Below are 13025 nucleotides of genomic sequence, written 5' to 3'. Positions count from 1 at the left end.
TGATGGACAGGGAGGCCTCGCGTGCTGCGATTCATGGGGTAGCAAAGAGTCGGGCATGACTGAGTGACTGGACTGAACTTTGTTTAATGGCTAAAGTATTTTTATCTTGCTTGACTGTTTTCCTTTCTTCCTGCATTTTCTGACTTCTCTGATTAAATTTATGCCTTGACTGAAGTTTTTCTACAGACAAAAGGCAGCAGAGGATGCAGCGGGGGTCTGTTCTGAGAAGGCCTCATCGGGTCCTGCTGGGGGATGGTGGCCTCCACGTCACTGCGGCATTCTCTCTTTGTCTCTCAGGCTCCACGCAGAGCCCTCCGACTACATGAACACTTTGCTTTGAATTACTGTGATCTGTGCACCTGGCCCATCCTCCCCAGGCAGAGGCCCCAGGCTTCCTGAGAGAGGAGACGTGGTTCCTCTTGCCCATCCTTCCCGGTTACTCAGCATACGCTGCGTGTGTACATTTTCTGAACAGTGGTCCTAGGCCCAGAACCCTCTCCTCATCCTCCGTGTTTCACTGTGAGCACATGGATTCTTGCCTGCCTCTCTCTTGTTCTGTCTGGTGCTCATCTCTGGATGTGTCCTTTTTCTGATTTCTGCTTTTAGCTGAAGCCCTTCTGGCCACTGGTGGTTGCTCCCAGACCCGCTCCTACCTGAGGTCTACCTTCTGGGGCACCCGGTATCCATTGTTCTGACTGCTGAGTTCCCGACTTCCACTCTCCCTGACCCTTCGCCTCACCCCATCAGGACCCTGGTCTTTGGCAGCCAGGCTTCTGGTCTCTCTGGACACCACCCACCACAGGGAGCTGCCTGGGGGTCTCCACAGGAACACATGTGTATTCACGGGAACATTGCAGGGTAGCAATGGATCAGTTCAGTTCAGTCGCTCAGTCGTGTCTGACTCCTTGCAACCCCATGGACTGCAGCAAGCCAGGCTTCCCTGTCCATCACCATCTCCTGGAGCTCACTCAAACTCATGTCCATTGAATCGGTGATGCCATCCAACCATCTCATCCTCTGCTGCCCCCTTCTCCTCCCGCCTTCAATCTTTCCCAGCATCAAGGTCTTTTCAAATGAGTCAGTTCTTTGCATCAGGTGGCCAAAGTATTGGAGTTTCAGCATCCGGCCTTCCAATGAATATTCAGGACTGATTTCCTTTAGGATGGCAATGGATACTAATGCTTTTTCTCAAAAATGTTGAAGATTCGAAAGCTATAGAAGAGAACAACTCAGTAATCACCCACCTCCAATTTGACTCGTCTTCACATGACATGATACCCACACCAGCCTGTTTCTATGGCACAAACCGTAATAGATCCAGCCTGCCCTGGCTGGACACTCAGGAGCTCATCTTACTTCTTCCCTCTCAGAGGGAGCAACTCACATGAATTTAGAGGAGATTAATCTTATTTTCATGTATGTACGGTTCCATGCACGACACATAGTTCTGTTGTGCATACTTTCAAACTTTATATAAATGACATGACAGTGTGTATGCTTAGTCTGCAACTTGTGGTTTTGATTCAAGATTATATTTGTGAGGTTTGCCACCGGACCTGTGGGGTCATACTGTCCCGTATTCCCAAGCCACAGCTTACCTGCCCACAGCTGAACTGACATCTGTGTCCCCACGTTTCAGGGTAGCAGACTTTGCCACAGATCCTTTTGCTGTGTCTTCTGGAACTTCCATGTGAGGCTCTCTCCAGGGTCTCTGTCTGCAAGTGGGATTGTTGACTTGAAGAGTGTGAGCATCTTCACCCTTTTTCGACATCCCCAGAGTTTTTTGATGAGGGGACATCAACTTCCCTCCAGCAGTGTGTTTGAAGCTCCCTGCTTCTCTACTCTCTTGCCCATGCTTGGCATTGCTAGTCTTTGAGATTTTTGCTGGTATGATGAGCACAAAATTCTGCCTCATTGTTTCACTTGCCTTTTCCTCATTAGTGCTGCAGGTGACCATCTTTCAAGTGTTTATTGGGTTTTTCTCTTCTGTGAATTATCCATTTAGATAAGAAATATTTAAGAATAGCTTTGTGTGCACGCGTGCCCAGTTGCATCAGTTGTGTTCAACTCTTTGTGACCCCATGGACTGTAGCCTGCATGGTTCGCTCCTCTGATTATCCTGGCGAGAGTATTGGAGTAGGTTGCCGTCCGCTTCTCCAGGGGCCCTTCCTCACCCAGGAATCTAGCCCACATCTCCCGCAACCCCTGCACTGACTAGCGGATTCTTTACCACTGAGACACCTGGGATCCCCAAGAACAGCTGTTTTGAGATACGATTCACCCATTTAAAGTGTGCAATTCAGTGGCTTTTAGCATATTCACAGAACTGTGCAAACATCCCCTCAATCAGTTTACAGCATGAGTAAAAGGAAACTCTTACCCTCGCTCCTCCAAACTCGCCTGCCAACCGCCAGTCCACTTCCTGTCTATAGATTTGTTCATTCTGGAGTTGTCATAGAAATGGAATCGTATAGTATGTGGTCCTCTGCAGCTGATTCTTTTACTTAGCATGATGCTTTCAGGATTCAATAATAGTCCATTGTAAGGATGTGTCACGTTTTGTTTAGTAAGCAGGTAAGGGGTATTTAGTTTGTTTCTACTTTTTTGGTTATCACGAGTGATGGCTGCTGTGAACTTTTGTGTATAAAGTCTTGTATGGACGTATGTTTTCATTTCTAGGAGTGGAATTGCTGGGTCACACCTAGGAGTGGAATATACACTGAGGAGTGGAATTGCTGAGTCACATGGTAATTCTATATTTTACTTATAGCTTTTGAATATTTTTCTTTTAGTGTTTGCTTGCTCCCCTCCCCACCCCGCCACCGTTTTGTCGGAATTCTTACACTTTCTGGCTAAAAGTCTCTGTATTCTTTGTTGCACATATCTTCCAGGCTGTGGTCTTATTCACTTTTTCTTTTTTGGTGGTGTAGAAAACCTAAATATATTATTTATTTCCTGTATGGTTTGTGCTTCTTTGTGTCTGGTCTGAAAAATCCTCCCTACTCTGAGGCTATGAAGTTATTTCCGTATATCTTCTTCTAAGGGTTTTTATAGGTTCCCTTTTATAATTAGACTTTTAACCTGCCTGAATTTTGTTGGATATTTGTTGTGCAACATGAAAACTAATTTTCTTTTATTTCCCTATGGATAGGCAGTGTCCTTCCACCATTTATTAGTAAGCCTGCCTTTCTTTGAGCTTCCCTGCTGGCTCAGATAGTAAAGAATCTACCTGCAATGTGGGAGACCCAGGTTCTATCCCTGGGTTGGGAAAATCCCCTGGAGAAGGGAATGGCAACCCATTCCAGTATTCTTGCCTGGAGAACCTCATGGACAGAGGAGCCTAGTGGGTTGCAAAGAGTCGGACATAACTGAGCAACTGACACTTTCATTTTCTTTTTCCATCCTTCTCCATTGATTTCTACGGCTCCCTTTATCACACATCGAGTTATGTATACAGGGAGACAGTTACTGGATTGATCCTGTGGATTCACTAGTTTCAGGCTCTAACCTGTGTCACTATCATATTCTCTTAGTTCCAACACATTTATGATAAGACTGGACATCTGGGAGGGTAAGTCCTCCATATTGTCCTTCCAGCTTGCCTTGGCTTTTGCCTACGGTATGTATTTTCTAATCTATGAACATGGCAGAGTCAGTCATGCTTTCTTTTGTAACATCCAGTAACAGGGTGATTTCTCATTTGTAGATAGTGCCTTCTAGCTGTGACCTCCACATAGTGGGGAGGGCAAATAGTCTGCCTTGTATGAGGGCACCAATCCCATTCATAAGGGCTCAACTCTCTTGCCTAATCACCTCCCAAAGGCCCCACCTCCTAAAAGCATTGCACTGGGCATTAGATTTTAACATATGGATTTTGGGAGGACACAAACATTCACACTATAGTATCATTCAGGGAAATTTAAGTGTTGAAACAATAATCTAAGGCAAGCAACAAACGAGGAAATAACAGCATAAGAATAGTCTTTAGGGAAAAGAAATCTGACTTGTGTAGCTTGAAAGAGGGTTAGGGTTAGCCTGTTCACTGTGGGGGGTTTCAGGGGTTGGAAGCAGCATCTGGAATCCTGCATCTTGGGATGAAACAGACAAATCTGAAAGAGAGTCTCTGGCTATTATTCTACAAAAGGAGGGTCCCAAATTCTTGGCGGCCCTAAGGGCACCCCAAAGAACTGGAGCTGACTGAGGAAAGAGAACTGATCACCTCCAAGGCTTGATGTGAACATACGTGACCCTCATGCGAACTGACCCTCATATGAATATGACTATGATCCTCGTCCTGGGAGCAGGACACGAAGGAAGTGTTATTTGCACACGTCTCTAGCTGGATTTGCAGGTGATGATGCATTTATTGGCATGAGTGGGTGACAGAGGTAGAGATGAAGAGGTCAGAACAAGAAGGATGTCCGGGAGGAAATGACTAACTTGTAAAGAAATGTTGACTGTTGGCATCCTCTCCCCAGTGCCTCTCCCACCAAGGCTTCCCAGTTGTTTCGTTTTCTGGTTTCGCACAACCCTGCCTGGAGAAATGAGGTGTTTAGGTCTAAAAGAAACCAAAGCACCTGTCTAGCTCAGCCCTTTAACTTTCCAGAGGAGGAGACAGGTGTGACTTGCACCCCTCTGCTTCAGTTGCACCTCCATCCCCTGAGCAGAGCAGCTTGGAAGCCTGGAAGGAAGCTCAGGCTTGACGTTGAGAGGCTTCAGCTTCCCTGGGCCTTGGTTTCCCCATCCGTCAAATGGGGTCAGTCATATGTGTCCCGCCTCCAGGTTGTTACAAGAGCCAGATGAGACAATTTGAGATCAAGTGTTTTGTAGAAGAGAAAGCAACTGCAGGTTGACGTTGCTATGGCCAGTCTCACCCAGGTCCGCACAGCTAACTAGTCCTTCCCCTTCGCCTTCTCTGCTGAGTTCTGCAACACAGTTCTAGGAACCAAAGGGTCTCGCTTCTTGCCTTGGCCTGGAGAGCCGCTGCCACGTTAGAGCTCTTCTCTGCATCCTTCCTCCACAGCGGGTTATGGGAACGTCACAGCTGACCATGTGATGACAGGGAAAGAAAGCACGGCCTGGGATGAGTTTAAGTGCCTCTGTTCAGGAGTTATTTACCAAAGACCCAGCAGGTGACAGGGAGGTGGAACTGGAATCACAGAATCTTGAAGGGACTGGACGTTGTGGGCTAAGCAGTGCACTCTCCCAAGTAACCCAGGAACACGTTCTGCAGAAATCGCTCACAGGTGACCAAGCACTGGCCTTTCATGCTTCCAGGGAGAGGGGGTCCCCACCTCTCCAGGCACTTTGTGCCGTTTTTAGAAAGATGACTAAAGCACAGCTCAGTATCAAGTGGACTGTGGGAACACGGGAGGAATTCTGCCCACCGACACACAATTGCCACGTGCCACGTAAGCCTGAAATACCACACATGGCACATACGTCTGAAGTTAAGATTGTTTACAAATAAAGCCCATTACAGTCTTCAGTCTGGTAACAGAAGTAGGATAGAGTTAGCTGTGCGGACCTTGGAAACAGCGTAGGATAGAGTTCTAGTGCACTATTTTAAAAGTTTCTTAGAATTTGTGATTCTTGTTTTGAGGTAAATCGTTTTTAATGCTGTTTTTTTTCTCTGTGACTAAGCCAGACATTTATTGGAGATCTATTTGTTATGTGTGTGGGAGGGTAACCTGGAGATGGAGATGGATAAGCTCATCTGGATTGTTTGGCTTCTCAGGTGGGGCTAGTGATAAAGAACTCGCCTGCCAATGCAGGAGACCTAAGAGTTGTGGATTCGATCCCTGGGTTGGGAAGATCCCCTGGAGGAGGGCATGGCAACCCCCATCAGTATTCTTGCCTGGGGAATCCCATGACTGAGGAGCCTGGTGGGCTGCAGTCCATGGGGTTGCAAAGTTGGACATGAATGAGTGACTAACAATTACACATTTACCCCAAATGTGCTAAGTGGCCCATGTTACATGTGCAGATTAAAATTGAAAAACACTCGTATATGCTGCAAGTTGAGCTTTTCTGGAGGCTCAACAGTAAAGAATCCGCCTGTCAATGCAGGAAATGTGGGTTCGATCCCTGGGTCGGGAAGATTCCATGAAGGAGGAAATGGCTACCCACTCTAGTATTCTTGCCTGGAGAATTCCATGGACAGAAGAGCCTGGTGGGCTACAGAGGGTAAAAATAGCACAACAATTTAATAATAATAAGCTGTGCTTTAATCATGGGCTACATACAGTCTGTAGCCCACCAGGCTCCTGTCCATGGGATTGCAAAGGGTCAGACATGAGTTGGTGACTAAAACAGCAATAACAACATGCTACAAGTCAAAATTTATATTTTTGGTAAATCGGAGAATTCCCTACAATCCAGTGGCTAGGACTCCACACTTTCACTGCCAAGGGCCTGGGTTGAATTCCTGGTTGGGGAACTAAGATTTCACAAGGTGCAGCCAAAAAAATAAAGTATATTTTTGGTAAACCAGTATCTCCTGGCAATAACCCGAATTTAATTAATAGATTCTGGTGGGCTACAGTCCATGGGATTTCAGAGTCAGACACAACTGAGTGACTAAACAACAATGGATACTTTTGAACTATGCTTTGTTGTTCAGTTGTTCAGTCATGTCCGTCTCTTTGTGAGCCCATGGACTGCAGCACGCCAGGCTTCCATGTCCTTCACCATCTCCTGGAACTTGCTTAAACTCCTTATGCTTAATATCTTTTTACTTTGAAGAGCTGTTATTTTCCAAGACGGTTTCAATCTCTTTTGCTAGTAATTAATGTGAATAAAATTTACATTTGAGAGGCAAAAAAGTTATCAAAGACATAACATAATTCTTTCTTTTTACATTACAGTTGTATGTGCTTTGACCCCCCTCCCACCTTGGAGTTTGGTTATGAATTAGATACATAACACATAGTAGGAATTTGATAAACATCCAATAAATGAATGCACAGTGCCTTTTAAAGTAATGAATTTCAGGATATAAACAAGCATAGACTTATCTCAGATTATGCTTTCAGAGTAAAGAAATAGATCGGGGCAGTATTAGCAGCTATAAAGTGAATGTCAAAGTCACTCAGTCGTGTCCGACTCTGAGACCCCATGGACTATACAGTCCATGGAATTCTCCAGGCCAGAATACTGGAGTGGGTAGCCTTTCCCTTCTCCAGGGGATCTTCCTAACCCAGGGATCGAACCCAGGTCTCCCGCATTGCAGGTGGATTCTTTACCAGCTGAGCCACCAGGGAAGCCCAAGAATACCGGAGTGGGTAGCCTATCCCTTCTCCAGCAGATCTTCCTGACCCAGGAATCAAACCGGGGTCTCCTACATTGCAGGCAAATTCTTTACCAACTGAGCTATCAGGGAAACCCTAGCAACTATGAATTACCATAAATCCACCTTGAACAAATAAAGTGACTGATTTAGTTAAAAGAGAAACTACACCTAAGCAAGTGGGAGTAAAGGTCTCATCTTCAGAGGAGGCAGGTTTTACCCAGTTTCTGAGTATTTCACTTTCCAAGGCACTTCAGTCAGCTCTGATTCTCCACCGTGAAGAAATCTCACTTTTACTGGAGAATAGCCTCTTGTATGAAAAATCGGACCATTTGTGCACATACACATATATGGATGGGAATGTATATTTAATTGCCCAATACACAGTAGCCTTTTTTCTATGTTGGATAAACTAACAAATGAATTTCTTTCTTATCTGCCAGGATAAACTGCCAGCTTTCAAGTACTCCTTGGTTTTCCTGGATGAATCATGTACCTTCTAGCACCTGGGGGCCCAGGGCTGCCCATGTGTGGAATTGGGGCTTGGCTCCTGACCTAGCGAAGGTGTATCAGGAATCTTCGCTCGAGTCAGTATCTTTGTCATCTGCCTTAAAGTTGTCAGTTGCCAGTGTGTTTGTGTTTTGTAAACCATAGTTGTACAGTGGGATGAATTTCCCATGTGTGCACCGCCCCCACCCACAGAGCAACATGTGGAATGTTCCAGCCCTGGAAAGGCTCCCTGGTGGTTCATCCCAGTCAATTCCCTCAACCCTCCTCTCCCGCCCAGAAGTGACCTGTCTGACCTCTGTCATCTTAGTTTTGCCTGTTTTTGAATTTGTATAAAGTATTTTTTGCCCTGGCTTCTTGCACCTGGCATAATGTCTGTGTTTCATCTTTGCTGCCGAGTGTCGTGATCAATGCTTTGTTCTAATTCGTGATCAATGCTTTGTTCTAATTGTTATGTAGCCTTTCTTTGTAGAATATACCACGGTCGGCTTACCTGGTCTCCAGCTATTGCTATTTGGACTTACTAGGAATAAAGCTAAAATTAAGTTCCATGTATGTGTCTTTAGTGTACCTCACGTCCTCCTTCCTCTTGAGCTTAGGATAGACATTTTCCAAAGTGATTGTGTAAGTTTTCATTCCCACCAGCAGTGTGCGTGCATGCTAAGTCACTGCAGTCGTGTCCAACTCTTTGCAACCCCATGGACTGTAGCCCGTCAAGCTCCTCTGTCCATGGGATTCTCCAGGCAAGGATACTGGAGTGGGTTGCCATGCCCTCCTCCAAGGGATCTTTCTGACTCAGGGATCAAACCATTGTCTCTTAAGGCTCCTGCACTGGCAGGTGGATTCTTTACCACTAGCCACCACCTGCGTGTTGCTGCTGCTGCTAAGTCGCTTCAGTCGTGTCCAACTCTGTGCGACCCCATAGACAGCAGCCCACCAGGCTCCCCCGTCCCTGGGATTCTCCAGGCAAGTACTGGAGTGGGGTGCCATTGCCTTCTCCGAGCTACCACCTGTGTAGGAAAGTTCTAATCTTTTAAATTTTAGCCATTTTGGTGGTACTTAGTGATATCTTGTTATTTTTAATTTGCGTTTTCCTGACTAATCTTTTTGATCGTATCTTCATGTGCTTCTTGGGTATTTGGTTAGTGTAGTGGCTATTCAATCGATTTTCTTTGTAAATTCAGGTATCACAATATTTATTGATAGACAGAAGTATATAAAATTAGAGCAAGGGCATAACTTCGTTCAGCAGACTTGATTTCAAAACTCTTACAAGAGGGACCAATTCAAATTTACCATTTGTTTTATACCCACAAAAACCACTTCAAGGACATTAAGGATCTCTCAAAACAGTTCAACTTTGTGCAGTTCAATCACACGTCTTTTAAAAAGTGTAAGCGCTTGCCCAGGCTCAAAACTATTAAAACTTGGTCCATTAGAAACCCACTGGAGAGAGAGGTGTACAGGCAATATACTATTCCAGCGCAGCCACCAATTACAGCTGAGAATTCTTCCATAATGACCAAGTGGATAATTAAACACTGCAGCTATTCAAATACAACTGAGCAAAGTGCAATCCTGTAATAGCCACGGTCCCTATTGCATTTTCTAAGTTAAATCATATGCAAAGATCCATGCCATAAACAGCCTCTGCCTGAGAATTCAGGATGGAAACTTTCTTCTTATTGATTCTTATCATTTCTTTGTATGTCTGGGTATAAGCTTTTAATGGAAATATTAGAGTCTTTTCCTCCTGGCCTTGGCTTGCCTCTGCTATCTGCATGCTGTCTTGCATTGAACACAAGCTCTTAATCATAATGAAGTCCAATCTATCTAGCCGTTCTTTTGTGGTCAGTACATTCTCTGCCCTGTTTAGAAATCTTTGCCTAGCTCTTTTCTTGACTGTGAGCTTATTTCTCTGCAGACATCCTGTTTCATCTGCTCTGAATTCCCAACCTACCAGCTGCCGTGACACCATCACATGGATATTTACCAAAGCCTCTCTTATCTGTTGCCTGATAGACCTCTCACACTTCCTGTCTTGGACCTGTCCGCCCAGTGTCCTTTGGTCTGCCCGTTCACAGTTCCAGCACTAATGCCATCTCTCATAGTAAGCGATCATTTGTCTGATTTGGTACCGCCCTTCTTGGAGGAAGGGCTTCCCTGGTGGCTCAGACGGTAAAGCATCTGCCTGCAATGCGGGAGACCCGGGTTCGATTCCTGGGTCGGGAAGATCCCCTGGAGAAGGAAATGGCAATCCACTCCAGCACTCTTGCCTGGAAAATCCCATGGACGGAGGAGCCTGATAGGCTACAGTCCATGGGGTTGCAAAGAGTCGGACACGACTGAGGGACTTTACTTCACTTCTTGGAGGAAGGCCATTGTTGCGTCGTGTCACTGTGTTCTTAAGCAGAAAATTCAACTTAGAGTCAACATGATATGTCGAAGTGGTCAATTTCATTAGAGTCATCTTTTAATGTTAGTGTCTTGTTAGTCCCTGCTGGACAGCACTGCGCACTTGCCGCCTGGGCTCGCTGCTGGGGGAGCTGAGCGCATCCTGTGCGCCTCCACTGGAGAGAACGCTGGAGGCTGGTCCCCAGGACTTCACCACCCACCTCCCGGCCCCTGGGCTGACCTTGCTCTGCATCCTCTTGCTGTAATAGGTCAGCTGTGATGACGGCTCTGGGCTGAGTGCCCACCTCCTTCCAGTGAATCACTGATCCTGGACGTGTTCTTGGAGACCCCCAGCTCACGTCCAGGAGCACAGAGACTATGGCTATGCTTCTCGCTCCTTTCCTGTTGCTCCCCTGAGATCCTGCAATGAACTTACCCTTGCTACTTAAGGTGCCCCTCATTCAGTGCTGTGCTAAGCAGGGATACTGAACTAGAATGAGATTTTACCCTTTATCTAAAGCAGCATTCAGTGAAATGAAATAATTCACAAATGTATGCACTAAGTCCCAAGTTATGTCAGAAAGTGGTGTCTCGTGTTTTTAAAATGAGAGTCACTGAAGGCTAAGGTAGGAAACAGATGACCTGACGTGGATCTTAAGGGCAGGGTGGCTGGCGGAACAGTGGCCCCAGAGACACCCACGCCCTAACCTTCGGGGCCTGGGAATATGTCACCTTGCAGGGCAAAGGGGAACACGGCTGCTGATGGAATCAAGGTTGCTAATCAGCCGACCTTAACGTGGGGAGCAGGTGCTGGGACTGTGCAGATGGGATGTGTAATCACAGGGGCTTGAGTGTGGGAGAGGGCACATGGGCATGGTTGTGGTGCCACCGCCAAGCGCCTCCCTTGTCCTGAAGATTTCCAGGGCAGTCAGAACGCTGCTCTTGGTGACTGTGGTTTTCTCAGGAGCACTGACACCTGTCCTCTCAGCAACACACTTCAGAACTCTCCTGAACCCCCCTCTCTGCACTCAGGCTTGGAAAACGTGCCGGGAAGGCAGGGACTCACAAATGGAAACGCTCTCTCCAGGCTCCCAGCTCTCTCCCTCATCTCCTGGCCAACCTCCCCAACCCACCCTAGCGCACTGGATCCCACTAATCCTAGAGGCAGGAATGATTAGGTTCAACCCTAGGAAACTATCCTTTCCTTAGATCGAAAAATAGTCCAACAGACACTCATATCATTTAACATAGTAATATCATCAATACCACTACACGGATGAGGAAACTAAGGTTTAGGAAGGTCAAGTCATTTGCTCAAGGCCACACATTTAGTGAGTCAGCAAACTCGGACTTGACAGGGGCTTGACTCCAGATCCTGCCATTCTAGGCGCAGTGATAGGCTGCTGTCTCCGGAAGGGGCTCCTGCTGGATGCTGGGGAGAGAGAAGGTTGGAAGAGCACAGTTTTTAGATGCCAGGATGAATGTCTGGACCTGCCATGGCAGCCACGGGGAAGCCAGTGTAGACAGAAAGGCTTAAGCTCGAGGAGCAGAGAGTAGGATAAACAGGGACAAGCGATGGAGGCAGGAAGGTGGATAGTTGCCATGGAGATCAGGGTGAACTTTACCATAACTGGGAGATGCTGGAGGTGATCTACGGTGAAGAAAGGCTTTGTGGGTCTCATTCCTTGGCACCACCTCTAGTGCATAGCAGTTGCTCAATAAATGCTCATTAAATAAGAGCAGAACTAAGGTGCTTAGTTGCTCAGTTGTGTCTGACTCTTTGCCACGCCATGGACTGTAGCCTGCCAGGCTCCTCTGACAACGGGGGTTCTCCAGGCAAGAAGACTGAAGTGGGTTGCCATGCCCTCCTCCAGGAGATCTTCTCAACCCAGAGATGAAACCCAGATCTGCTGCACTGCAGGCGAGTCTTTACCGTCTGAGACACTAGGGAAGCCCAGCAATTGTTCCTAGCAGCGAGGGATTACCACACTGAAAATACGGGGTTTCGGGAGCAGCTTTGATGCAAGCCCGTGCACTGTGAACAATTCCTGTCATGTATATAGTGACACCTACTGCCAATTATATAGGCTGGGACCCTTCCACCAACTTCTCTATATTTGTCACTCTTTTTACTTAAGCGCAGTGTTCAGCTGAAATTTGATCACACGTCATTGTGCAGTGAACAGCGTTTATAGGTAAGTAAGCCTGTGTAGGCTTAAGGGACACATTTGTGAAAAGAAGTGAGTATAAACACACATACAGGGTGTTGTAAGAACTTCTAAGGTCCTAGGCGCTCTGAGTTCTGGACACTCATCCCACATCATAACAAACATATTAAAATACTCCCACATTAAATAGTGTTAAACAATTGAAGCTTTAAAATAGTTTTCACTGGAAATTGTTTGGCAATGGGGAACTCACTTAATTTATGATTGCTATGACTTCCTGGGAATCATGGTGTTAGGAAATCCTTACACGTGGTTTTCAAATAATAATGACATGTTTATCAACAGATGAATTATGAAGTTGACATGTTATATTTTGGGAATCTTTCTTTGAACATTTATTCACTTCAAATTTGCAGTGTATTTTTTTTCTTGCATTTTGGGGCTAATAAAATTTCTTTTTCAGTCCCAAATCTTTTCATAGGTTCTTGAAAAGCCTAATGAATAAAATAGCCCAGTGAACATTGCTGCTTGTGTATCACTGGTCAATGAGGTGCAAAAGTCAATGAAAAGCTCATTTTCTCTATTCTAAGGCTACCCCAGGACAGAACACGGAAAAATACCTCTTTTTTTCCTTTTGTTTCCAGAACTTTCTTACTTCGGTTCCCCCC

General features: G+C 46.0%; 1 long non-coding RNA gene across 1 annotated transcript; it reads left to right on the top strand.

Moving 5' to 3' along the window:
- The first annotated feature begins 2678 nt into the window (after window positions 1–2678).
- LOC120873183 lies at window positions 2679–8346 on the top strand. The gene is made up of 2 exons (XR_005723402.1): window positions 2679–2747; window positions 7732–8346. It is a non-coding gene; the product is annotated as an uncharacterized LOC120873183 (long non-coding RNA).
- Window positions 8347–13025: the final 4679 nt, after the last annotated feature.

The sequence above is a fragment of the Oryx dammah genome, unplaced genomic scaffold (genome assembly GCF_014754425.2).
Source record: "Oryx dammah isolate SB20612 unplaced genomic scaffold, SCBI_Odam_1.1 HiC_scaffold_13, whole genome shotgun sequence".
Classification (NCBI taxonomy): Eukaryota; Metazoa; Chordata; class Mammalia; order Artiodactyla; family Bovidae; genus Oryx; species Oryx dammah.
This window is presented reverse-complemented; position numbering and strand designations above follow the sequence as displayed.